The sequence below is a fragment of the Aethalodelphis obliquidens genome, unplaced genomic scaffold (assembly GCF_003676395.1).
Source record: "Aethalodelphis obliquidens isolate GAN/ISIS:26980383/991018 unplaced genomic scaffold, ASM367639v1 scaffold1, whole genome shotgun sequence".
NCBI classification, from domain to species: domain Eukaryota; kingdom Metazoa; phylum Chordata; class Mammalia; order Artiodactyla; family Delphinidae; genus Aethalodelphis; species Aethalodelphis obliquidens.
In genome coordinates this window covers 2156771-2184486 of record NW_020837945.1, presented here as the reverse complement: position 1 = coordinate 2184486, position 27716 = coordinate 2156771, and the positions used below count along the sequence as shown (strand labels likewise).

The 27716-nt window shown below is 49.7% G+C and overlaps 1 protein-coding gene across 4 annotated transcripts in view; it reads left to right on the top strand.

The window, feature by feature from the left end:
* Nucleotides 1-1836: 1836 nt before the first annotated feature.
* AGPAT3 (1-acylglycerol-3-phosphate O-acyltransferase 3) overlaps nucleotides 1837-27716 on the top strand; it is a 103009-nt gene continuing 77129 nt past the window's right edge. For 2 of the 4 annotated variants that reach the window (XM_027083167.1, XM_027083029.1), the window contains exon 1: nucleotides 1839-1976. The gene's annotated coding sequence lies outside the window, so the exon portion shown is untranslated. Of the gene's footprint in view, nucleotides 1977-27716 lie in introns of all 4 variants that reach the window. The other 2 variants (XM_027082942.1, XM_027083094.1) reach the window with 2 other exon arrangements.

The window sequence follows — 27716 nt, the reverse complement described above, 5'->3', positions numbered from 1 at the left end:
GAATTACTACAATCTTTGTTTTAAAATAAAAAATTATTAGGGGCTTCCCTGGTGGCGCAGTGGTTAAGAATCCGCCTGCCAATGCAGGGGACGCGGGTTCGTGTCCCGGTCTGGGAAGATCCCACATGCCGCAGAGCGGCTGGGCCCTGTGAGCCACAACTACTGAGCCTGCGTGTCTGGAGCCTGTGCTTCGCAACGGGAGAGGCCGCAACAGTGAGAGGCCCGCGCACCGCGATGAAGAGTGGCTCTCGCTCGCCGCAACTGGAGAAAGCCCTCGCACAGAAACGAAGACCCAACACAGCCAAAAATAAATATAATAAATAGATAAATAAATAAATATTAAATGAATATTCCAGAGTTTATTTAACAAGGTGTCTTGCTGGTTGTTTCAGGGTTTGTTTTTGTTTTCGTTCTTTCCCGTAATATATGCTGTGTCAGGACCTCCTGCACATACACCTGCAGATGCCTGTGGGGATTCATCTATAGGATCCACGACTGAAGAAGCAGTGCCAGGCCCAAGGCTTCACAATATTAAATTTACATGAACGTTGCCAACCATACTTCCTTTTTCAAGGATAAGGGGATTGTGAGTGGAACAGGTGCAGGTGTGTTTATTTTAGTCAGGGTGTTTTCTGAGAGAATTCGAGGTGGCTTAAAATAAGGCCCAGCAGACAGCAACAGCACCTGGGATTGTAAACAGTTTTCGAAGGAAGCTCCTCCCAGCTCAGGAGGGCCACCTGGGACCTGAGGACCCGAGCAGGGGGCAGGCCACACGGACGTACGGAGTACAGACTGGAGGTGACCCTCCACCCTTGTGTACAGCCCAGCGCCAGACAGCCCCGCCTGGACGCTCCCTCGGGCCCGGGGCCTGGCAGGGGACGCAGGCAGCCCTTCTTCCAGGAGGGGACATTGTCAGGGACCACGGGCGACGGGTGGGGCTAGCGAGGCCGGTTCAGGGCGACCGCCTCCCCCCACCCCAATTCGGGGAGGCTTCCTCCAGGGTCAAATACGGATACAACGTTGCCAGCCGAGGGCCAACTGTAAAGAAGTCAAAGGGCGCTTTACTTGGGTCTGAAACACGACCTCGCGCGGACCAGCGGCTCCCAGGACGTCCCCCACGGCGACCCCCGCGACCCCCCTCCCCGCCCCACGGCGGTAACCGTGGCCTGGGGGGAGTCTCATGCCTGGAAACACCCCTAGTACGCGCAGCGGGGGCCCCTGGGGAGATGGGGGCAGTCCAGGAGGTCCGCACTGTCCGTGGTGCTGCCTGCGCCCCCCCCCCGCCTCCACCGCCACGTATGCCGGCCCACCATGCAGTTCCCCCAGCCCTGGGTCCAGCCTCCAGGCGGTCTGTGCCCCCGACGGATCCCCTCCCTCCACCCCCAATCCAGCCCTCCACCGACCTCGCTGTCCCGCCCCCAAAGTGTCCCGCCGGCCCCAAGCCCTCCGGGTGCTCCAGCCGCGTGCGTTACTGGACACGGGCCCGTCCCTTCGCAGCCGGCGCCCCGCCAGGCCGCCCACCCCGGTGTCCCCCTGTCTCCCCACGTGTCTCATGTTTTCCCCGCTGTCCCCCTGTACCTCCCTGTCCCCTTGGCTTATCCCCCCTTGTGTCCCCCCCTTGTGTCCCCCCCGACCCGTATTCCCTCCCCACTGTTCCCCTGTACTCCCGCGTCCCCGGCATGTCTCCCCGCTGTGTCCCCCCCGCACGTCCCGTGTCCCCTCCCCGCGTGTCCCCGCCGCCCCGCGCGCCGGCGGAACTGTGGGATCGCCGCGCACAGGAAGTGGCGGGGCGGCGCGGCCGAGGGCGGAGGGCGGCGGGCCGGGCGGGGCGGGATGGGGGCCGGGGGCGGCGGGCGCCGCACTCGCTGAGGCCCGACGCAGGGCCGGGCGCGCCCAGGGCCGGAGCGCAGCGGCCGGAACGGCCCGGAGGCGACGCCGGGGCCGAGCGCGCGACGAGCAGGTGGCGGCGGCTGCAGGTGAGCGGCGCTGCCCCCAGGTCGGGCCCCCGCCCGGCCCGCCGCCCGAGGTCGGGGCTGCCTCCACCGCCGTCCCAGGTCGCCCCCGACCCGGGCCCCGCGCCGCAGTGGGCTGGCTGCGCTCCGCCCGGCGCGGGGCCTGCGGGAGGACCGGGACTGGGGCCCGCGGGCCCCGGGTCCCCTCCCGGCCTCCCCGGGGCCTCGTCCGGCCAGGCCCAGGCCCAGTCCCCTCCCCGTCCCCGCAGGCCCGCCTGCGGCGCTGCAGCCGGGCGCGCCGGTCCGGGCTGGCGCGCGGCCAGGGCCGGGGCACCCCAGGAGGGGCGGGCGACCCGGCTGGGCGAGGGCACGACACCCCCGCCCCTCTCCCCGCGGGGTTTCTCGGGCCCCTCTGCTCCCCGCGGACGCGACGTGCCCCCCTCCCCCCCCCTCGGTTTCTGGGCGCTGGGGACCCGGCCCCGAGCGCTCCCCCGACCCTGCGCTCTATCTACGGCCGGGGGTTAGTTTCACTTTTTGCTCAGCCAGGAGGGAGGGCTGCAGGTGGGAATGCGCAGCAGTGGTGGGTGCTGAGTGTTCAGATTTGACTTTGGCGCTTGGACCAAAGGCCGTCTGTGAATTTCCACGGTTCCAGTCAGGTGATGGGGTCGGTCAGTAATCCAAGAGCCATTTGGGAGGAAAACCACCGCCACCCCAGGGCCGCCCGGAGCACCCAGGTCGGTTGATCCTGCCCGAGGGTCTCAGGAAGGCAGGCTGTGACTAGCAGTTGAAGCTACCTTGAAAGTATTGTGCTGGTTCCTCTCTTTCTTTCTTCCAACTTTTTTTTTTTTTTGGCTGTGTTGGGTCTTCGTTGCGGTGCACGGCCTTCTCACTGCGGTGGCTTCCCTTGTTGCAGAGCACTGGCTCTAGGTGCGGTGCGGGCTTCAGTAGTTGTGGCATGCGGGCTCAGTAGTTGTGGCTCACGGGCTCTAGAGTGCAGGCTCAGTAGTTGTGGCGCTCGGGCTTGGTTGCTCTGTGGCATGTGGGATCTTCCCGGACCAGGGCTCGAACCCATGTACCCTGCATTGGCAGGGGGATTCTTAACCACTGTGCCACCAGGGAAACCCCACACCCCAGACTTTTTTTTAAAGCACACTATATACAGCCTCCTCTAAGAGAATACTAGAGCAGTTAGATTCCTTTTCATAGGAAATATGATCTCACGAGAAGGAAAAATGAGGTGGGCCGTTGGCCGTGAGATAGACTGGAATGAGAACTGCCACCCATATTAAGGGTGGAAACCACCCAGAGATCCCAAACCCCGAGCGGTGTGTGGTGGCCTGGCGATGGCTGTGTTTTGATGCTGGACTAAGCCGGGGGGGGATCCCCTACGTGTTCTAAATTACAGCTCTGCCGGCTGACTGTACTCATTTAGGGACTGCTAATGAACGTTTTCTCTGTTTAAAAGCTTCATAAGGGATCTCAGTGAGATTCTGAACATTCTCTAATTTGATCATTTCCTTACTGCTTTCCCTCCCCCTTCTTTGCATCCTAACTCCACCCTCCTCTCCTTCAAAGTTGCAGAGTTGGCCTGTTACAACTCACTTCTGTATCCCTTTCTCAGCCACTCTGAGGGAATCTTCCTGATTACATTGTTTAAAAAAAGGTGCTACGTGTGATTGGCGTTCACACACACGTGATTGACATTCAGAACGCCCACACACATGGCTGAGGGTCAGCATACACAGGGCCTCCTCTGGGCCTTGGAAGGCGCAGGCCTTGATGTTCTGAACCACACTTCACGGGCACGCAGACTGGCTGTGTTGGTCGGAGCATGCTGTTCACCCCACCTGCGTGGGGCCTGCGGGGGCATGTCTGCCAAGAGGCCTAGGCCGAGCAGTAGCCTGGAGAAGGTGCGGGAGCAGAGGGTTAAAGTCCCTGTCGTCGGAGGTGAAGGGAGGTGCAGGAAGGACACTTGCATTGCCAGGGTGTGGACTCCAGAAGCCACCTCCTGGGAGGCAGGGCCGGCAGGCTGATGTTCCATGTGCCTGTCCCACGTCTAGGTGCCAGGGCCAGGGAAGCACACTGAAAGCAGTTGTTTATTTTGGAAGTTAGAAAGAGTGCATCCACCGAAGTGATCTGGGCTGTCCGTGTTTACTCCAGTGTCCCACGTTAACCAGCGTGGGCCCTGATACACAGGGTTAGCCCTTTACATGTGACAACTCTGCTAGCACTTCCACCTTGGAAAAGAGTGGTCTGAGAAAACCCAGAGGTTGGGTTACCCCCTGAAGGTTGGGTCGCAAATCGGCGTGGCCAGAATTTAAACTAAGATCCATGGACTCGCACCTTCTCAGCCCCATCTGTCTGCTAAGAGTCTGGAAACACTTTTATCTCTGGTCAAGTCAGAGGTAGGAGGGAAATGTTGAAATCAGTATAAACAAGGAAAATGAGAAACAGAAATTGTGTTTGAGAAGAGCCAATTTACTGGGTTTTCCGGGGCGGGGTGGAAGGGAGGGTGTGGTCAACGCTTCCAATCGCATTGGACCCCCAAAACACACATCTTCCCCTGGCTTTCAGCCTGACCTAGCGTGGGAGACAGGACAGGGGGCTTCAGTGGAGATCAGTGGCGGCCCCTCGCTGTTAGCAGTTAGCCCCCCATCAAAGTCCACCTGGGGCAGAAGCAGTGGCTTCTGCTTCCATCTTTTTCTTCCCTCTCTTGGGCCTCATCAGAAACTCTAATATTTTACTGTTACAAGTTGTGGCAAAGCATTGGATACAATTGGCTACATTTGCCTGTTTCTTAATGATTTGACTGTATGACATAAGATCTTTAGTTACTCAGTCTTCTCATTGAGAAATGTATGTTACAGTCAGATTGGACTGAATTTTGTAAAACAATTGCTTGGAAATTTCATGGATTTTACTTTTGGTTAACCAAGGAATGCTTGAGGTTTTAAATGAGTTGATTCACATTGTAAAGCGAAATGACTCTGACTTAATCCATTGTTTCTAAAACCACTTCGTAATAATCTTAAACTAATCCTAAATTACTGATTTCAAAATGCTGGATTTTAGGTAAACACATGAGTGGTCCAGCCTGGGACAGTCTCTCGTTTAATTATTGAGAAGAATTCACCATGTCCTGTTTATCTTTGTGGAGCAAAGTGCTAGAAACCGAAACACGGATCATCTGGGGGCGGCATCTGTGTTTCTCTTTGGAGGCAGAGGAGCAGATGCCCGGGGAAAGTTGGCCCAAGTTCCCGCCGCAGGGCTGGAGCCTTTGGCCCTGGACGCTGTGCTTTAATTCGCCATGTCTTTCCCCAAGTGCAGCCAGAAGGTCACAGATAGGATACATTTTAAATATTAGTGTTGAAAGAAACCGTATCCTTCAGTATGTGACAGGCAGATGTCTTCTTCCAGGCAGAAGTGCTTCGCATCACGCAGGACTAAAAACCGAAGCTGAAGCTGGGCACTCCTGGTGGGAGCTGCCTGCCAGCAGCCGAGAGGCCTGTCCTCAGGTGGCCCCGGGAGGCCATGCATCATTGATGTGGCTCTTCTCAGTTCCCTCCGAAAGTGGGTAGGGAACGAAAGCAGCGATAAGAAGGGTGGTAGTGAGTTCTACCCTGAGCAGCGTTGAGAAGCTGCAGTGAGGAACACCTTTACCCGATCTGCTCTCACGGGTCCTGTGAGCCCCGCTGGCTGCATCCCCAGGGGCGGGCGTGGGGTGGGGGCTGAATTCCAGAGCTCCACCGACGGGGGTTCTTTTTCTCTTCATCACTCAGTTTGCTGACCTGAAAACTTTATAAGTATATGCTGACGTTCAGTGTGTCCCTGCTTTGCGTCTGGTCTGATGACAACAGCTCCAATTATTGCATCTCCATGAGGCATCTTATGGGCTCATTATGTTGTTTCTGTGAGGACAGGGTATTGCCCCATTACACAGCTGGAGGAACTGGGTGGGAGAGCTTGGCCACAGTCCCTCGGCTGGCAAGCGACGCATCTAGATTTCCAACAAGGTCTCATTGAATCCAAACCAACGCGGTGCTCAGAAAACTCAGTCTATGAAAATCTGCATTTTTGAAGCAGAAACTCAGTGACTGGCTTCACAGAAGTATTCATGTAAAAAAACCTTTTCGCTTGTAGGAGGCGAGACTTGGTGGACTGGGGCCCGGAAACCCCCATTGAAGATGATAGAAACAGGTACACGCTAGAAATGATGTTGCCTGGGGAAGAAAGAAATTCCATTTATGCAGATTCATGTGTGCTCAGCTTTTCATTTTCCGCTCAGTAGCGGTAAAGTGAAGAGCCGCCTCTTGACTCTTACCATAAAGAATGTGCTGGTGATCGGGTTACGCTTCTCATACATTGATTTCTAATTAGACCATCGCCCCAGGCTAATTGGAGTGACTGATTGGATGAATGAATGAGGATACACGTCATCCTTCTGTTCAGAGAGAAATTAATCAATTGGTATACCTTCCAAAATATGGCTTGCTAGGAGTGACTTTTGCCAAAATAAGACAAGTCAGATTGTTAGATGAAGCCGTCACCTGTTTGGGTTCCGCGTGAGGAGGACGCCAAGATGGGACGTGCAGCAGGTTCGGGGAGGGCACACTGTGGGGGCTGGAGGGGGTGATCCGACCCCTGAGTGAGGGGACAGGGAGCGGGGAGGCCTGGGAGGATGTGGCTCTGAGAAAGCCAGCCTGGGGTCCTCGGGCCCCGCCCTTCAGGCAGTCAGGTCCGGCAGGCACCCCCCAACCCCCGGCGGCAGGTTCTCTCCTGAGGGGAGTCTGAGTGTCAAAGCACCCTGACAGCCTCCACGTTTAGTGACTTGGAGTCCACAGAAGTAGAAATAAATAATCGCAACAGTGAAAGGAATCCCAAACCGTGAATAGCCCCTGGGCCCCCAGCAGTGTTTTGGTTTAGTTTTAGGAAGAGCCCTGCAGTCTGGCAGGTCCCCTTGAGCCGTTATTTGGGCTCCTTTGCTGTAACTAGTGGTGAGCTGGTATACAAAAGTGAGTGTCCAGCGATGAAAGGAAGCAGAGTGCTTCCAGACGGGGGACAGAGGTCAGAGCACACGCCTGTTAGCGCACGACAGCTATTTTCAGCTTCCTAAATCGAGGCGCTAACTACCGTAACTTGAGTTCTAGAACATTTGTTAGAAAATGCTTTGGTGGCCTGCGGTCCAGTTCTAGCTCCAAGCCAGCAGCGTGTTTTCCTGGGGTCCCAACTGCTTTGTACCCGGCATTCTTTAAATTTTAATGAGTTATTGGGTATAAATGTTTCTACTACTTTGGTAAACAAAGCTATATGTGAGAGCTGCACACACAGATCTAACAAGTGCCAGGTAGGGGTGGCCGTGCCGATGAGTGATGACTGTACGTCTCTTCTCTCGGATGTGCCTTGCCTGACCCCCGGCCTCTGACCCCTCTGACCCCCAGCCTCGGACCCCTAGCAGACATGCCAGGCAGGTACGGGACCAAAGTCACTAGCTCTTTGATCTGCTGAGACAAGACACAAATCTAGATCTTTCTATGCAATTATTTATTTTTAACAAGCTGCAGGCAAACGAAACAATGTTCCTGCCTGAATTTAGCCTCTGGGCCACTATTTTTACAACCTCTGGTCTACACTGTTTGTTTAATTTTCACAATAAAGTAAGTGAGCCAATTAAATGAGGACTAAATGGGCACTTTCAAAATGCATGCAAGAGAAGCAAAACAAGAATAACGGAAACCCAAGACTTTATGTACAGATGAAAACCAAAAGAATTGTCTTTCTTATCTCAACTGTGGCTGCTGGAAACAGGATGGGGTTACGTGATGCTGGGTAGAGGAAGAGAGAAGATGGTACCCAGAGAGGTGTCATTCTGGGAACAGAGGAACTCCGTGTGTCTCCGAGTGCGTGCAGGAGGCCCTCCTGAGGTCCATGTGAAGATGAAGTAATGTCTACAAAATGCATCGGGACTTTTACCAGAAGGCCCTCCTCATCCTGCTCTGTTTTGATGGCATGTCCTGTGTCCACGCCTCCTGTTACACGTGTAGAATGGGACCACTGGGCGGGGAAGTCCAGGCAGGTTAAAATTTACACAGTGATATTTACACTGGGCTGTTTCCCAGAGCGATGGGAAAGAGACTAAGGGTGTGAGTAGACCCACATACTCCATAGCACGTGGTATTGTTAAGTTTTGCAAATAGATTGGATGCAAAACACTCCTGTGTGATTGTGGCCTGATGTGTGTTTCCTGGTAGATGGAGTTGATACTCTCCCTATATTTACTGGTAGACGTGTTTCCTCCCCTGTGAATTCCTTCCCCCATTTTCCTGTTAGGTGATAACTTTCTCGTGCGTATTCCTTACATATAATTCTATATGATGTGTTTCCTTATGTATTCACGATAGTGATCCTTCGTTGTCACGTGTTCATTAGGTACCTTTCCTAGCCGTGTCTTGTCTTTTTACTTTATTTTGATGAATAGAAATTCTTAATTCAATGTGGAGTTTATCCATCTTTTCTTTTGTGGCCTTTCGAGTGTCGCTGAGAAGTCTTTCCCAGCCCTGGGGTCACTCGTGTGTTCTCCTGTGTTTTCTCGTAGAAGTTGTAACGTTTGCTTTCCACGCTGAAGCCCTTAGTCCCTCGGGAGTGGACTCTGTGGTGACGAGTAGGGAGCTCTGTCCCCATGTGGAGAACAGTTGTCCTGACACCAGCCTCGTCCGGTTGGTCGTCTTTCCCTGCTGACCTGTTGCGCCACTGCGGCCGTGTGTGCAGTCCCCTCGGTTGGCTTCTCTGTCCTGCCGGTCCGTGTGTCTGCGTGAGTGGCACCTGCCCCCGTTGCTGTCTGGACATCCTCCCCTCTACGCCCCCTGACCCCTGCGTTCTCCAGAGCGCCTGGTTATTCGTGCTCTTTGTTTCTCTGTGTTAAAATCAGCTTGTCAATTTTCATGAAAAACTTGGTCAGGATTTAGATAGAAATTGCACCAATTCCATAGATCAGTTGAGGGGAATTTCTGTTTTATGGTATTAAGATTACCTGCTGTAAACGTGGTGTGTCTCAGCTAATGTAGATCTTCTTAAACGGCTTTTGATAAGGCCCTGTATATACTATAAGTAACTGTCTTAGACTCTGTGGTTAAATTTATTCCCAGGTGTCCTTCTTATTTTTTGTTACTTTCATAAGTGGTATTTTTAAATTTTATTTTTTTATTAAAAAAAAAGTCTCACTCTTGTTGGTGTTGAACAGAAATGCAGTTGATCTGGGATATTGATTTTATATCCAGTCACCTTGCCAATCTCTATTTCTTATAATTTACCTGTAGATTTCGGGGATTTTCTGCGTAGACAGGGAACGGTGATGGCCTCGTTTCTTCCTTATGCCTTAATACTTTTCCATCCTGTTTCACTGCCTGGGCCAGCGCCGTCAGGACCGTATCGAACGGAGGTGCGAGGGGGCGTTTCTGTCCTATTTCCTGATTTTCAGAAAATGCTGCTCAGTTTTCCCGTTTGGTGTTGGTACAAACACGGAGACTGCTTAGTTCAGAATCTTCCTATGGCTCCTCCTGGGAACAAAGGAGCAAACAGACGGAAGGAAATGAGAGGAGAAGAGATTCAAGACTTACCTTCACGGGTCATCAGGGAGACGCAAAAATAAAAGCACAGTGAGATGCCGACCTGCCGCACCCGGGGAGCCAGGATGTAGAGAGAGTGCCTGGGCCGGTGTGGTCACAGACGTGAGTCAGCGGAGTGCAGGTGCGGGTGTGGACTGGTGGGCCGTGTCTGCACAGGGGGCTTTCACGTCTAGGCGTACCTGGCACGTGGTCCCCGGCACGTCTGGGCGCCCCCAGTATGGGCAAGGTGTCCCCAGCGGCACTGCTTACTAACGGCCCCGGGGACACTGCTGGGGGAGAGGCAGGGGTTAGGGCTAAGCGCAAGGCATGGGGGGCGGTAAGAACGCCTTTTCAAATTTCTTGTCTTGAAGTGACGACGTACTGGGAGGAGACTCAAGACTTCATATAAGGGGTGGGAAGGTGCAGCGGGGAGGGGCCACGGTGTGTTACTTATCTCCTTGGCTTATGTTTACCTGTTTACAATAATGAAATTATAAAAAAAAAGAGAGAGAGAGAGAGAGAGAATGCTTAGTTTTCTTTAGATGCCTGCTTTCCGGTTAGAAAGTTATCTTGTTTATACAAATATTTGACTGAAAATGCTTTATCAAAGACTTTTTCTGCACGTATGAAGCTGATTGTATAAGATTTTCTCCTTTGATAGGTGGATTTGGTGAAGTACATGAGTAGGTTTTCTGGAATGTCCCATCTCGGCCGTGATATTATTCTGTATTGCGTTACCACGTTCGGTTTGTTAATATTTTGTTTAGAATTTGTTGCACCTTTGTTTAGAAGTGCGCATGGCTTGGAATTGTCCTTTATTACACTGTCCCCGTCTTGTCTGGGTTAGGTGCTGGCTTGTACTGGTTTCATCATATGAGTGGACAGTATTGCCTCCTTTTCTGTGGTATAAAAGAGCTTCTGTGAGACTGAGGTTATGCGTTTCTTACATAATTTCTTGGTCTGGGCCTGGCTCTCGTGCAGACAGATTTTTACATCCTGGTCGATTACTTTAATAGTACAGATCTGTTCAGCTTTTCCAGCCTTTTAAAAATAAGGTTGGGTATTATTTTCTAGGGAGTGATCTGCATTAGTTATCTGTTGCTATGTAACAAATGACCCCAACACTTACTGGCTGTCAACAGCACTTACCATCTCACCGTTTCTGTGGTCCAGGAATCCAGGCTCAGCTTAGCTGGGTCCTCAGGCCCGGGGTCCCTCACAGGCGGTGACCAAGGTGCCGCCTGGGGCTGCAGTCTTATCTGAAGGTGCCACGGGGCAAGGATCCCTCTTCAAGTTCATTCATGTTTCTGTCAGGATTCAGGTCCTTGCCAGTTGTGCTGAGGGCTCCCCAACCTGGCAACTTGTCCGTCAGAGTGAGAGTGAGGGGGAGAGGGAGGGGGAGACACCAGCTAGACGCAGTCTCAGTGTTGTAAACCACATCTCGGATGCCACCTTCCACTACTTTTCTCGTCCACTTTTTGTTGGAAGCCAGTCAGTAGGTCCAGCCTGCCCTCAAGGGTGCGGGTTACACAAGAGTGTGAACCACGGGGGTCAGCTTAGACCTGTCTACCCCAGTATCCGTGTCAGTTACATTGTCTGTTTCTTGGTACAGAAGTCATAATACCTTCTTGATTTTTAAATCTCTACTGTATCTGACATTAAGCTCCCCCTTTCATTCCTGAAATGTTTTTGCTTTTCTTTGTTCTTGATTCATCTTAGCAGAGGCTTCTCTGTTTCTTTGCCATTCGCAAAGAGCCGACTTTCAGTTTTATAGATCTTGCCCAGCACATCTTTGGTTCCCGTGTCATGAATTTATCCTTTCGTTGTAATCGTATCTTTCTACACTCCCTGGGTTGTTTTTTTTCTTTCCTGGTGTTCCCTTTACAGGTTATTGAGTTGAAAGCTTAACTTCTTTTTTTTATTTTTTCTAAGCATAGTTTCTTAATTTTCAGACTTTATTTCTATCATAAGCATTTAAGGCTATAACCTTCCTTCCTGGTTCTGCTGTCCTGTGTCCTGTATATTTTGGTGTGCAGTAATATCATTGCTCAGTATTTGAGTTTTTGAGCATTTAAAAATCCTTTATTATTCTTCTATGACCCGTGAGTGATACAGAGGTACTTTTATTTTCTAAATGCACTGGCATTTTAGGTTATATATTTACTGTTGACTTCACCTCAGAAGCCTCGTGGGCAGAGGACATGGTCTGTGTGGCACTGACTGGCATTCTCTGAGACGTGGATTACACCCTGTCACCTCCTCCTGGCTCAGGGACCCGCTGTCAGTTCCGCTGTCCTTCCTGCATCAGTAATGTTTCCTCTCTGCTGTGTTTGTGGTCCCTTTTACATCCAGTATTCTTCAATTTTTATTTTTTTTTATTTTTTGGCGGTACACGGGCCTCTCACTGTTGTGGCCTCTCCCGTTGCGGAGCACAGGCTCCGGATGCGCAGGCTCAGCGGCCATGGCTCACGGGCCTAGCCTCTCCGCGGCATGTGGGATCTTCCCGGACCGGGGCACGAACCCATGTCCCCTGCATCGGCAGGCGGACTCTCAACCACTGCGCCACCAGGGAAGCCCCAGTATTCTTCAATTTCATGGTGGCATCTCTGGAGTGGATTTCTTCTTATGTTCCTGCTTTGGAGTCAATGTGCTTCCTGAGGATAAAGTTTTGTGTCTCTCAGTAATTCTGGAAAAATTTCAGCCATTCTTTTGTTGAATTTTGTTTCTACCTTATGCTTGACTTTCTCACACCATCTTCCAAGCCTCTTCAACTCTTGTTCATGTCTGTCTTTCAGTCTTTTTTTGCCACATTCTGGGTGATTTCCTCAGCTTTCCTTTCCAGTTTTCCAGCTCCATCTTCATCTCTGTCTAATCTGCTGCTTAACCTGCTCCTTAACCTGCTCATTTCGGTGATTATAGTTTTCATCCTCGAACGTTCTCTGTGGTTCTTTCCAAACCGTGCCTCTTCTCTCGCATGGTGGTCTTTCCTTTGCACATATTTCAATTTCCTTTTTTATCTCTAAGCATATTATTCTGTATGCTGCAAAGAATAATGCCAAAGTAATAACAGCGCCCCAAATAATACCGAAGTCTAAATGTCTTGGGGGTTGAATCCCGCTGTTTGTTATGCTGCCTCTCACTCCCTGAAGCTAGTTTCTCGTGTGCCTTGTAGCTTGGACTGTGCTCTTGTATTCAGGAGGACTTTGTCTGCAGGTTCCCTGGAGCACGTCTCCCTGGACAGGTTCTGCCTTCAGAAGTGCTGCCTGCTTCTGCCAGGAGCCCAGGAGTGGGACTGATCCGGAACCATGATAGGTTAATTTTCTGGACTCATAAAAGGGAACTTCTGAAGACATCGTTGACAAAGAAGGAAAATGATCCCCAAACAAAACTCTGAGCTTGAAGAGATTGCTAAGGTGAATCGACACAGATGCTGATGAATAAACAATAGTGAAAGTTAAGGAATGCCGTAGGTTCGAGTATACCTAAGTGACTAAGCTAACTTGGGGTAAATTTTATCCTGGCCTACAGCTGCCTGGTGGAAGACAATTGTGGTGTCCAGGAAGCTTAAAGCCGGGGCCCCCTCCCTCCCAGTGCACATCTTTATCAAGCGCTTTAACCAGTTTGGGACACAACTGCAAAACCTGTCTCAGATTTTGTCTTCAATGAACTCAGCTTCCCGTCAACTTCTCTGTTGTCTGTACAACTGAGGTGGTGTCTGCTTTTTTAGAACTGGAGACTAAGCCACCATCCAAACAGTTTTCTTCAAATGACATTGTTGGTAGCTGGAAAACTACCATACATGTGTGGTGTGCAGTATATGCCAGTAAAAGTGAAAGGGCGTGTTTTTAAGACGGTTCATACATTTTTGCATGTCCGATTTCAAAACTGGAAAATAAATGTCGGGACTTCCCTGGTGGTCCAGTGGGTAAAACTCTGCGCTCCCAGTGCAGGGGGCCTGGGTTCGATCCCTGCTTGGGGAACTGATCCCCGCATGGAGGCCACAACCAAGGAGTCTGCACGCAGCAACTAAAGATCCCGTGTGCTGCAGTGAAGATCCCGCGTGCCACAACTAAGACCCGGTGCAGCCAAAATAAATTAAATAAATAAATATTTTAAAAAAGGAAACTAAATGGGAAGGGAAAGATGCTTAATGAAGCATCTGGAATGGTGTTATCTGGGGGGCTCTGCCTGAGGTCCTGTCTGCCAGGGGCCTCCCGTCGCCCCTTGTTATTTTAATTACCTGCGAGGCTGTGACCCCAGCTTGCTGTCCTCTCAGCTCCGAGCCCTAAACCCCAGGCCCACAGGTTTCCCCCCCGCAGGCTGTGTGTCCTCAGCCCAGGCGCTCGATCTCAGCAGGCCTCCCCTGTCCACCCACAGCCGTGAAACACCCCTACCCTCTCCCCGTCTCCTGCGGTGAGGTCACCGCGCTGGCGTCCAAGCCAGGCCCCTGCCCCGCCTTGACCCCTTCCTCCGTGTCTCTCCCCCAAACCAAACCCCCACTGTCCCTCGTGGAACCTCACTGATTCCCCCCCGAGACAGGCCACACACGGGCTGCTCCAGTGCCCCCAAAGGTCCCCAGGCCTCCAGTTCCACTCCCACCAGATTCCTTCCCTAGGGCGCATCGAGGTTCTGTTTCGGTAGCCCCGGTACTGTCCCTGTCACTTCCGGGCTCCAGCCCGTGGTGACGCCCCACCGACGCTTCCTCCTCTTCCTGGTCCTCGATGTTACCCCAACCTGGTCCCGGCTTCTCCCCCGAGGCATGCTGCACCTTGGACCTCTCACTTCACCAGGAGGCCTTCCCCATCCCGAGTCTGCGTCGGAATGCACACGCATGCACACCTGTGCTCACACGTGCACACACATATGCTCACATATACCCACACGTGGACCACGTCGTACAGGCTGTCTTTGCGGCCCACTTTCCTTGGTTCACGTCACACTGCTGACCTTTGCCATCTGCCCCTGTCCCTGGGTAAAGACCGCGAGGACCGTGCTCGACTCCGTTGTGTGGACAGCCACGCCTGCGGCTGGCGGCACCAAAGCTGTTTCTGTTTCCCTGTCGGAAGTCCGGCGGGCGCCCTGCACGGCTCTTCCCTGGTTGGCTTCCTGAGGGCAAGTCCTCCCGGGGATCGCTGAGCCAGGGTCCTCACGGCCAGAGACTTCCGACCCCTGTGGCCGACTTACCCCCAAAGAGACCACGCCTGTTTCCACTCACACCAGTAATCCTTGAAAGAATAACACCATTCTAGGTGCCTAATCGTTTTCTCATTTCCACTTTATTTTCCAGTTTTGAAATCCAACCTGCTAAGGCTCTGTCCCTGCGTTTCACTGTGCACTGTGGCAGCAGGCAGTAGCATAACCGACACTGTCCCCTGTTTGTTAAGGCCCGCAGTGCAAATACATGGCAGGTGACTGGCCTGCCCCCGTGGGAGCTGTGGGACGGGCCCCGGGCTCGAGTGGCTCCCGGGAGGTGACGTCATGCCTCTCGGTGGTGGCGCTCTGCTCCTCATGGCTCCCCCAGGGGCTGGTGAGGATTAGAAAACATCACGTGTGAAGGTACTTTATAGAGCGGTGTCACACACGAGTCGCCGCACGCGTGTCAGAGCAGCGATGCCGCGCGTGGGGGTGAGTGGCGAGTCCCAGCAGGGCTGCCCGCGGACAACAGCACGTGGACGAGCGACCCGAGGCCATGAGCGCCTCAGGGAGGGCAGAGATGGACATGGCTGAGCTCTGCACAGGCTCGTTCCCAAAACGGCCACCGTGTCCTTAGGCAGCTGACAAGGGTCCCGGCTGCCTCTCGTCTGGTGCCCCTCAGGTGCAGAGCAAGAGAATGGTGGGTTTTGTCCGTCCGCGTTGCTCTCCGTTTTTGCAGAAGCATGTGGCAGAGGCCTTAGGCTGCGTCCTGCTGTGTCCGGCGCGTTTCTGGAACACGGGAGAGGCCGCTGTCCACCAGCCCGCGCCCAGACCGAGGGCTTGTCTAACATCACAGAAGTGCTGGCTTTCTGTGCCAACTTGACATGTCCCGCGGTGCTGAATCATTTCATGGCTCAGCACATCTGAGCGGAGCTTCTTTTCCCTCTAAAGCATCCCTGAAGGTAGCAGGGATGCCGGCCGCCGAGCCTCAGGGGCCACCTGCCCTCGGTGTGGCGGGAGCAGGCAGGGCACCTCGCCCGTCTGTCCCTGTGTGGCTCTGAGGTTGCTCCTCGGGGGTGCGAGGCTGTGTTTGTGAATCACTGGGAGAAAATCAAGCCGGGACTTTGCATGGAGTCTTGACTGATGAATGCTGCGAGTTCAGTTTCAGGCTTCTGGTGGAGCGGGCCTAGATGAGCCTGCCCCGCTGTGTCATCAGGGACTCTGATGGGCTCAGAGTGGATACGCTCCCTTTCTCAGCAGTTTTCTTGCCATTTGTGTGTGTGTGTGTGTGTCACATACGCACCTGTGGCCCTTTGAAAATAAATGTCAAAATGTGCAATCACATGTGTGGTAGCACAGTTGTATTTAAAGCAATGACTTTTGCCAGTTATTCTTTTCATTCGCACTCACATACATCCACCAAAACCCGGAATAAGCACATAGGTAGAGGGCGGAACCCGACCCCGGTGCGCTGACATGCAGGGAGCAGGCGGTGGTGGCCTGGACCTTTCAGGGGAGCCGTATCAGGCGTCGTGTCTAACTTGACACGTGTGACAAGTAGCAGTACGTTAGCTGTGCTCAACGAGAGAGATTTGCTCCAGTCTTGGGGTGTGTTTACAGGGTTGACCCTTCCAAACTGGGTGATGGGGGGACGGGGAGAGAGACACAGAGACAGGACAGAGGCAAAGAGAGACAGGGAAGGGGAGAGGGAGAGAGAACATGAATAAGAGAGAGGCTTCTTGTAAATAAGACTTTTTTAGGAAGAAAAGAAAAGTGAAGAGGAAGTGAGTTGCTAGGTGTTCGTGCTTTGTCAGGTACAGTGTATTTATTTCCAGAGAGGGGTCGGTTTCTTCTCCTTCCAAATTTTATAGAAGGAAAAGAAAATTGGAAATATTTAATAATTTTGTCATAATGGTTATTTGTAACTTGTTGATTATATTGTACTTCCAGGAGTGGGTTAGCTTCTCTTTTTCAAATTAAGAAGTGCTTTATATATGAAACACAGAGAATACTGAAGCCCCTGTACCTACCGTCCCGTGGAGGAATTAACCATTGCGGATACATGGGAAGCCAAAGAGTTGGCGGAACTAAAAATTTCTAAAATTCTTAACATGTAAGCAGAAAAGGGAACGAGAGGCAAATAACAGCAAGTATGTTGTGTCTGAACCTGTGAGGCCGTGAGGCCATGAGCCACAGAGCCACACAGCCAGAGACGTGGCTGGTCTGGATTAAGATGTGCTGTTAGGGACGAATGCACCCTAGGTTCACAGACTTAGTGTGAAAAAAAAGTAGAACATCTCACTGATTCTTTTAGATTGAATAGACGTCAAAATGATAATATTTTGGATATATTGGGTTAAATAAATGTATTATTAAATTATTTTTGCCTATTTCTCTTTTTTATTGAAGTCTAGTTGAGTTACAATATTGTGTTCGTTTCAGGTGTACAGCAAAGTGATTCCATGTTTTATGTGTATGTATACACACACATACACACACACACAAACACACACACACATACTTTTTCTCAGATTCTTTTCCATTATAGGTAATTACAAGATATTGAGTATAGTCCCCTGTGCTGTACAGTAGGTCCTTGTTGGTTATCTATTTTATATATAGTAGTGTGTATCTGTTAATCCCAAACTCCTAATTTATCTCTCCCCCTCTTTCCCCTTGGTAACCGTAAGTTTGTTTTCTATGTCTGTGGGTCTATTTCTTTTTTTTTTTTTTTTTTAGCGGTACACGGGCCTCTCACTGCTGTGGCCTCTCCCGTTGCGGAGCACAGGCTCCGGACGCGCAGGCCCAGCGGCCATGGCCCACGGGCCCAGCCGCTCCGCGGCATGTGGGATCTTCCCGGACCGGGGCACGAACCCGTGTCCCCTGCATCGGCAGGCGGACTCTCAACCACTGCACCACCAGGGAAGCCCCTGTGGGTCTATTTCTGTTTTGTATATGAGTTCATTTGTATCACATTTTAGAGTCTACATATAAGTGATATCATATGATATTTGTCTTTCTCTGTCTGACTTCACTTAGTATGATAATCTCTAGGTCCATCCATGTTGCTGCAAATGGCATTATTTTTTATGGCTGAGTAATATTCCATTCTCTGTGTGTGTGTGTGTGTGTATGCATGTATATTTCAATATATACATATATATATCAATACTATACATATATTCTTAAACCAATCGTCTGAAGGACACTTGGGTTGTTTCCATGCCTCGTTTGCCTGTTTCTTTTTCCTTTTTAATGCGGCCCCGAGGAGATTTAAAATTGCATTTTGGCCCCTGTCATGTTTCCCCTGGACGTGCTAGTTGTGGTTCTGAGTGGCCTCATGAGGGTGGAGCTGTATGACCTGGGCGGGTCCTTTGTCTTTGGGCCCCGCACCCCAGGAGTCACGGGAGGTGTGTCTAGTGTGTAAGTCTCTACCCTGCGGGACCCCGTGCCTCTGGCCAAGTGCACTTAATACACGTGAAATGCTCAGAACAGAGTCTGGCAAATCCTAACCACCAAGTGTGTCTCATGTTATTATTAATAGAATATTTGGTAAGATCTTCTCTGCTGTATAGACATGGATTTCATAGATCGTCCACACCCAGAATTTCAGAAGGATAGGTGTTCCAATCCGGAAATGCCTGGGCGGGTCAGAACCCCGGCGCTGGCGGCTGTCGCGTGGTAGGGGGACAGGCAGAGGACACCCCCAGGCGTGTCTCCCCGGCAGGTGGCTGCTTTCCTGGACTGGTCAGCACGTGCAACAACCAGGTCGTGGTGTTTGCTCCAAGTGGGGTCGGGCCGTGACTCTGAGAGCAGGAGTTCGGGGAGACCCGCCCCCCAAAACCAGCAACAGGCACCGACCCCGATAATACAATCGCTGCACAGCGAGCGGGAAGGTCCGCGGGACCCGCCGGCCTGAGAGCCCCTCGGCGCGGCCCAGCCCCACCCTTGTCTGTCCTCGGGGCCCTGGGGCTGGAGCCCGGCCTCGCTCTGTCCTTGCTGTGCGGCCCACGAGGGCCCCGCGGAGGCTGTAGAGCCGGAGGGGCAGCGCCTGCTTCTGTCGCGGGAGATTGTGCGGGGACGCTCCGGAGGAGAGGCTGGGACGCACGGGGCTCCTCGTCCGCTCCTGGCGGGGATTCTGGACGGCGCCGGTGCTCAGGGCCCCCAGGGTCTCCGGGAGGGACGCGCCCGGAGCGCGGTGGCCGTGGCTCTGGGCTCCTCGGGCCGCTGTAGCCCCGCTGGGAAGGCCAAGGCCGTCAGCCCCGGAGCCGCTGCCCCTGCCGCCCAGCCGCCGGCCCTTGAGGGTCTGCCGTGGTCCTGCGCGCAGCCTCTGAGGGACCCGGGGCCCTGGGGACCTTCTTCTCCTCTCTGCCGTGGACACGGTGTCTGTCTCCTGAGACACCCTTGACCCAGCTGGGCTCCGCTGTCACCAGGCATGTGCCACGCTGTCCCTGACAGCCCAGAATAGTCCCCGGGCTGGGGGCCCCTCTCCTTCCCTCTTCTCCCGCCCCACTCCTCCCCTCCCCCCTCCGCCCGTCTGTGTCATGAAGCCTTTGGCTGTGAGCCGGCGATGGGGGTCGTACCTTTCTCAGCACATACGCTTTCGTGGCGAGCTCATCGCTGGAAACATGTCAAACGTGAACCTTGTCTTTGTGTACCTGCCACTCATTCTTCCGTATGTTCTGCGGCTTCTCAGCGGAGTGCGATGGTCTCCGTAGCTGAGCGACCCGCAGCCCGTCCCGCCCCTCGCTGGCCTGTGTGTGCCGTGCGGGCACCTTGGGCCTGGACGGGGCGCGCGGGCGGGCATGGCCGGGGCTGCGCTCTGGGGCAGCTGAGGGTTGACCCGGAGCGCGGGCCTGGCCTGGGTCGGCATCGGCCGCTCGTTGTACACTTTGACTCTGTCTCTGCCCTCCCTTCTCCCCCGTTACCCTTAATAATCAGCGAACGGTGATGCTCTGTGTTTTCTTCAGAAGCATGACCTTCACCCCCAGAGACCTTGTTGGAACGGAGGCGCTCGTCTTACTGAAGAGCAGGGGTTTGCTCCAGCCAGGGAGCGGGCGTGGCAGTGGGACTGGGGTCTGGACAGTGTCCCCTGGCCCCGCAGGTGGCGTGGGGCTCGGGCCCGAAGGGGAGCCCCGGGTGTCCGGACACCCTGTTCACGCACAGCTTGCTCTCAGTCTCCACCGCGGCGAGAGTAGATCTCCAAGCTCACACTTGCTTCTTGAGTCACCAACTTTCAGTTAAATGTCTTCTCCACTCGTGATGGCAGGTTTCTGACACAAGCCGATTTGAAGGAGACGTTGTCATCCTGTCCTGTGGGTCTGAGGGCTCAGGCTCCAGCCGGGCAGGCCCAGGGGTGCCAGGCGTCTGCGAGGGTGGTGGTCCCCAGGTGAGGGGCGCAGGCAAGGGCCTCGGTTTCCAGGGTCCTGGGGGCGGCTTGTCACTTCTGCTTCAGGTTTTTAAAGTTGCCCTGTGCTTTGAGTTTTCTGTAGCTTTTTGGTCAGTTGCTCTTCCTAGGAATTTGTCCTGTTAGCTCTGTTTTCAAGTTGATTGCTCCAAAGCTGCTCGTAATTCCCTCTTAAAAATGTCCGCAGCGTTTGCTTATCCCTCCTCCTCCTGCTCCTGATGCGGTCCATGCCATCTCTCTCCTTATCTTGATTCTCTTGCCAGAACTCTGCCACTTGTGCTGATCCGTTCAAAAAACCACCTTTGTGGTTTTCTGTATGCTTTTTATTCCATGAATTTCTACTTTCTAAGTTATTTCCTTCCTTCCTTTTGATTTACTTTCTGTTTTTCTAACTTACGTTTTAGGTCATTTGTTTTCAGCCTTCTGAAATTTCCTACCACACTCTTAAGTATAACCTTTGATCCCTTTAAGAACTTTTAGCTGCAGCCTATAAGTTGTGATATGACACATTTTTGTCACTCTTCCATTCAATAGATTTTCCAGTATCTAATTGATTTATTTTTTGATTGTTGATAACTGTTTTGAATTTCTAAGCGTAATGGAATTTTTCCAAATATCTTTTTGTGGGCTTTTTTTTGTTTTTTTTTTGCATCCGTACATTTTGGTCAAAGAATATACTCTGATACTGATGCCTGTCTTCTGAAATTTGTTAAGACTTGTTTTATGGCCCAGCATACGGTCAAATTTTGGAAATGCTCTGTGCGTCTTTGAACAGACTGTATTCTGCAGTTGGTGAGATTAGTTTTGGTAGGTTCGTTATCATGCTGTTTAAACTGTCTGTGTTAGGCCTCGGCAAACTGTAGCGTATGGGCCGAATCTGGCTCGCCACTTGCTCCTAGAAATAAATTCTTATGAGATCACGTCCACATGCATTGGCTTATGTATTGTCTATGACTGTTTTGCACTGTGACTTGGTTGAGTAGTTTCAGTAGAGACCGTTTGGCCGGAAAAATCTAAAATATTTACTATTTGGCCCCTTCCAGAAAATGTTCGCCATCTCTTGTATCCTCGTTGACTTCTTGTATCTATCTGTTTTATCAAATACAGAGAGAGGTCCGTTAGACTCCCTAGTTATCACTGTGTATTTGCCTATTAATTCTTGCATTTCTATCAATCTTTAAATTGAATTTTTAAAAATTAATTAATTAATTAATTTTCGGCTGTGTTGGGGCTTCATTGCGGTGCGTGGGCTTCTCATTGCGGTGGCTTCTCTTTGTTGCGGAGCACGGGCTCCAGGCACACGGGCTCAGTAGTTGTGGCTCGTGGGCTCTAGAGCGCAGGCTCAGTAGTTGTGGTACACGCGCTTAGTTGCTCCGCGGCATGTGGAATCCCAGACCAGGGATCGAACCCATGTCCCCTGCGTTGGCAGCGGATTCTTAACCACTGCACCACCAGGGAAGTCCATCATTTCTATTAATTTTTGCTTTATATGTTTGGGACTGTGTTATACTAATGACACCAGTTTTAAAATTGCGGCATCTTTTTTATGAATGAAGTGTCTGTCGTGTGAAGTGATTGGCCATCTCTTCTAGTGTTTTTTGCCTGTACGTCTGCTTTGTCTGAAATTCATGTAGCTGAACCTTTCGGTAGTCCTTGCCTTGTATACTCTTTCTATTCTTTTATTTTTAACCCTTTCGTATTTTTATGTCTTAGATGTACGTCATAAACATCATATAATTGAAGTGTTTTTTGTAACTGAAGTTTAATAATCTCTTTAAAATATTCTGACAATTAAAATTTTTTTAAACTGGAGTCTTTATTTGGTTTACTTTAAATGTAATGACATAGATTTGAGTTTAAATCTACCATCTTATATTTTACTGACTGTTTTATCTGTGCTATGTTTATTTTTTCTTTCCTTCTCCTTTCTTGCTTTTTATTGAATTGATGATGGATCCTTTCTTTTTTCTTTGTTTCTTCCTTTTTTTTTTTTTTTGACCACTACCACTAGGAAGTTATAGACTCTTTCTGTTTCTTTGATGGTTTTCCCAGAAATTACAACATTCTTACTTATCAAACGTCTAAAATTAACTAGTACTTTACCTTTCAGGGGGGATCCGAGGACTGAGATCACCCCTGACTTTCCCTTCTGCCTCATGTGTTACTGTGTATTTAATGTCTTTACCCTCACAAACCTCTGTTGCTATATCCTTAGTATTACTTCTGTTTTTGACTTGTAGATATATCTGCCACTTTCTTCGCTCTTTATTCTTTTCTCATCTTTGACTTTCCATCTGAGATCACTTCTTCCTGCTTGAAGTGTACGTGCATTAGAAATTCCTTTAGTTAGATTCTGATGGTGGCAAGCCTTCCCCACTTTTGTTTAGTTTTCCCTGCTCCTTCAGAGACGCATTTGCTGGTTGTAGAATCTGGGTTGCCAGTCGGGTCCTTTTATCACATTGATGACAGCCTGTGCTGGCCATCGACATCCTTCATGTGCGAGCAAATCATTGTCAGGCTGTCTCTCCTTTGCAGGTAATCCGCCTTTTTCCTCTGGCTTCTGAGATCCAAATTAAAAGCCTTTGTGCTTCAAGAAACTGAAAAGACAACCCACAGGATGGGAGAAACTATTTGCAAATCACACATCTGACAAGGGGCTGGTACCAGAACGTAGAAAGAGTTCTGACAGGGCTGAGCGGACGGTGCCTGAGTGCCAGTATGGAACGTCTCAGGAAGGGGCAACAATGGGGAGGGCCCTGCCACCTGCCGCTGGCTCTGAGCTGCGCCCTCCTGCCTCATGCTGTCGCCCCCGCCCGGACCCCCCTCCGTCCACCCGCGTGCAGGAGAGTCGCTGGTCCTCTTTCCAGATGTTGCAGGCATCTCCATTCTGTACAGCTGCAGCCTCTGCCTCTGACGTGCTGATCAGCGCTTCTCAGCTAAGGTGCAGCGGTCACGTCCGCTAGCGCTGCCCACTGTGGACGAGTGAGAAACGGAGTGAAAATGCAAGATCCCAACGTCCACATCTAGCCACGATGGGATGAAAGGGACCAGACTGCACATCCCACCTTAAACAAAGGAAAACAAACAGAAGTGTGTGAGGCTACCGACCTCACACGTGCACAGCAGGGGCACCGGACGGCGACCCCACGAGAGGGTGTGAGTGGGGCACCCCTCTCCCAGCTTATCACCTGCAGCGGCCAGCCGAGCACAGGGAGGGCAGGTGGAGACAGAGGCTGGCGTTCAGGGACTCCGTGAAGGCTGGAATTTGTGGGAATACTGGAGAGGATAGGACTGCGTGACTCAGGAGTTCTAGAGAGCTGAGAACAGTACCCCCCGACTCATTCTTAGACTGTGGTGACCTGCGCACGTGTGTGGGACGCCACCAAGGTCGGGGGAGCCTGGAAAGGGGTAGCTAGAACCATTCCCTCAGTTCACACGGGCTGTGCATGAAGTTGTGTTCTCACCAGCCAAGTGGAAAGACCTCACAGCTCAGAGGATGTCGGGTAGGCACCTCAGAGGCCATCGCCTCCCCCGCAGATGCGAGCCTGCTCAGGACCCACAGAAACAAAGCTTGGGAAGGTCAAACAACTCTGAGAAAGTTAATGACACTCCCAGACAAAGCCTGACAATACTTGAGGGACCACAAGCTCATCCCCCGACGTGCCATGTCCACAGTGTCCAGGAGCCAAGCAGAAATTCCTTGTCATGCAAACAGGTAGGAAAACATAACCCAGAAGTCAAGAAAAATCAACTAGAAACAGGTCCAGGTGGGCCCACAGCTATATCCATATGGCAGAATTAGCACAGAAGGATGCTAAAAATGTCTGTTATAAATGTGTTCCATGTGTCCAATGGCACAGAGAAAGTATGCACAGAACGAGGAGAAAATAGAAGGTGTAAAAAAGACCCAAAGCTTCTAGAGAGGAAAATGCACTGGGCGGGGTTCACGGGGGGTCAGACACTCAGACCCAATATGTATCTTCAGTATTCTTGAAGACATATCACTAGAAACTTTCTAAAATGAAACACAGGAAAAGGACGGGGAAAAAGAAAAACAGCATCAGTGGAACCATATAAAGAGGGATAACAAACATGAAATTGAATTCCAGAAAAGAGATGTGTGTGATGGAAAATATTTGAAAAAAATAATGGCTACAATTTTGCAAATTTGATGAAAACTGACTTTCAAGAAGATCAATAAATCCCAGGCAGAAGAATCATGAAGAGAACTACACCCATGTACATCAGAATCAAATTTCTGGAAATCTTAAAGGCAGAAGATCTTAAAAGCAGCCAGAGGCAAAAGCCTACACTGTACAGAGGAAACAGAGGTGAAGTCACAGTGGACTTCCTGTCAGAAGTGGTGCAATTCAGAAGATTATGGAAGGGCATCTTCAAGATACAGAAGGAAAAAAAGCTTCAGCCTACAATTCCTTAGCTAACAGAGTCTCTTTCCAAAGTGAAAGCCAAATAAAGACTTTTTTAGACATTTAAAAGCTGAAAAAAATTATCACCAGCTGACTTGAACTCCAGAAAATATAGAGGAAGTCCTCTGGGGACAAGGAAAGTGACACCAGACAGGAATTTGGATCTGAAGGAATAAAAAGCAGCAGAAATGCAGGAAAATGTAAAAGACTTTTGTCCTCTCATTTTAAAAAGTCCTTTAGGGCTTCCCTGGTGGCGCAGTGGTTGGGAGTCCGCCTGCCGATGCAGGGGACGCGGGTTCGTGCCCCGGTCCAGGAAGATCCCACATGCCGTGGAGCGGCTGGGCCCGTGAGCCATGGCCGCTGAGCCTGTGCGTCCGGAGTCTGTGCTCCGCAACGGAAGAGGCCACAACAGTGAGAGGCCCGCGTACCACACACACACACAAAGAAAAGTCCTTTAAAAGATAATTTACTGTTTAAAATAAAAGTACTAACAATGTTGTATAGAGTTTATAAGTAGAAGTAAGAGGTATGGCAGTAATATAGCCAAAAATCTAGAAGTGGGGAAGTGGAAACTAGTAAAATTCTTAAAATACATGTGAAGTATTATAATATTATTGGAAAGTAGACAGTGATATACTAAAGATATACATTGTAAATTCTAGGGCAACCATTAAAAAAACAACAAAGTGGTATAGCTAATAAACTAATAATGGAAATAAAATGGAATCTTAAAAAAATCCCTAATCCAGAAGAAGACAGAAAAAAGAGAAAATGAAACAAACAAATCCAGATAGGACAGATAGAACGATAATAGATTTAATCCCAACCATATCAATCATCACAACAAATATGGACGGCCTGAAAAGTCCAAGTAAAAGGCAGCTTGTCAGAGTGTCAGAGCAGATAGAAAAGATTAGGTAAACGTGCTTTCCACATTAAATATAAAGACAGAGACAGGTTAAAAGTAAAGGGTTGGAGAGATAGATACCATGCCAACATGAATCACAGGATAGCCCAAGTGGATATATTAAAATCAGACACGTTATATTTCAGGACAAGAAATATTGCCAGGGAAGAGAATGTCTCCTCATAGTGATAAAAGGGGTCGGGTCATCAAGAGAACATAATATATTGAATATATGTGCACTTAACAAGAGCTTCAAAATACATACTGCAAAAACTGATAGAACTGAAAGGAGAATTAGACAAACCCACAATCACAGTGGGAGATTTCCACACTCCTCTTTCAATAACTGACAGAACAAATAGAAAATCAGTAAAGATAGAGAAGACTTGAACAACACCATCAATCAGCTTGACTTGACTGGTGTTGATAGAACACCCATCCAGCAACAGCAGGGCACATCTTCTTTGCAAGTACACACGGAGCTTTCACCAAGGTAGACCAAATTCTGGCCCATGAAAATAACCTCAGTAATTGAAACCATACAAAGTATTTTCTGTGATCAACAGAGAAGTAAACTAGAAGTCAGTAATTGAAAGATATCTGGAAAAATCCTCAAATATTTGAAAACTCAATAAAGACACTTTTAAATAGTCCATGGTCAAAGGAAAAGTCACAGGGAAGTTTGATAACATTATGAACTGAGTGAAAGTTAAAACATAAGGTACCAGAATTTGTGGAATGCAGGGAAAATAGTGCTTAGGCATCTATAGCATTAAACGATCATATTAGAACATAAAGCAGTCCTCAAATCAATGATTTAAGCTTCAACCTTAAGAAAAAGTAAAGAAAGGAAAGAAATAACAAAGAGCAAAAATCAATGAGCTAGAAAGCAAACAGTAGAAAAATATCAATGAAACCGAAAGTTGGTTCTTTGAAAGAATCATTAAAATTGGTAAACCTCTAGTTAGACTGATCAGAAAAAAAAAGAGAGAAGAAAAACTACCAAAATCAGAACTGAGAGGGGAAGAGTCACTAGAGATCCTAAGGGAATGTTCTGCAATGCTCCATGCCAGGAGATGTGACAACACAGATGAGAGGGACATATTCCTGGAGCAAAAGAAATCACTAAAACGTATTCAAGTCAAAATAGATAACCCAAATAACCCTGAATCTATCAAAAAATGCAATTTGTATATAAAAACCTTCTAACAAAGAAAACTCTTGGCCCAGATGACATCGTTGATGAATTCTTTCAAACATTTAAGGAAGAAATAGTACCAGTTCTACACAAAGTCCTCCAGTAATTAGAGGAGGAGGGAACACTTAGCTCATTTTATGAGGCCAGCATCGCCCTGGTACCCAAACCACACAGGTATGGACCGATACCCATCCTGAACAAAATCCTGCCTGAATTAGAAATGTTTAGCAAATCAAACCCAGCAATATGTAAAAAGTCTAGTGCACCATAACCAAGTGAGATTTATCCCAGGAATGCAAAGTTGGTTTGACATTCAAAATCAGTCATTATAATTCACTTTTAACAGACAAAAAAGAAAACCATATGACTATCTCAGTGGTGCAAAAAAAAAAAAAAAAAGGCATTTACTACTCATTTGTGGTAAAAAAAAAAAAAAAAATCTCTCAGCAAACTAGAAGTCGATGGCCTCAGTCTAATAAAGGGCATCTATGAAAAACCTACAGCTAACATCCTACATAATGGTGAAAGACTGAAGCTTTCCTTCTATATTGGGAGCGAGGCAAGGACATCTGCTCTTATTCACCACTCTTATTCAACATTATACTAGAAGAATAAGGCAAGAAAAAGAAAGAAAAGACATGCAGAAGGGGAAGAAAGAAGTAAAAATGTCTTTACTCACAGATGGCATGATGGCCTATGTGGAAGATCCTAAGAAATGCACAAAGTTACTAGAACCAGTAGGTGAGTTCGGTGAATTTACAGGACTCAAGGTCATTATAACAAAATTAATTTTATTTCTACATACTAGCACCGAATAGTTAAAAGCTGTAACAAAACACCATTTACAGTAGCATCAAAAATATGAAATTCTTAGGGATAAATATAACAAAATAGTGCCTAGAGAAATTAAAGCAGACCTAAATACATGGGGAGCTATACCACGTTAATGGACCACAGGACCCAATGTTACTAAAATGTCAATTCTACCAAAACTGTTAAATAGATTCAGTGCAGTCACAATCAAAATCCTGGCAAGGCTTTTTGTAGAAACTTACAAGCTTATTCTAAAATTTACGTTGGAAATCTAAGGA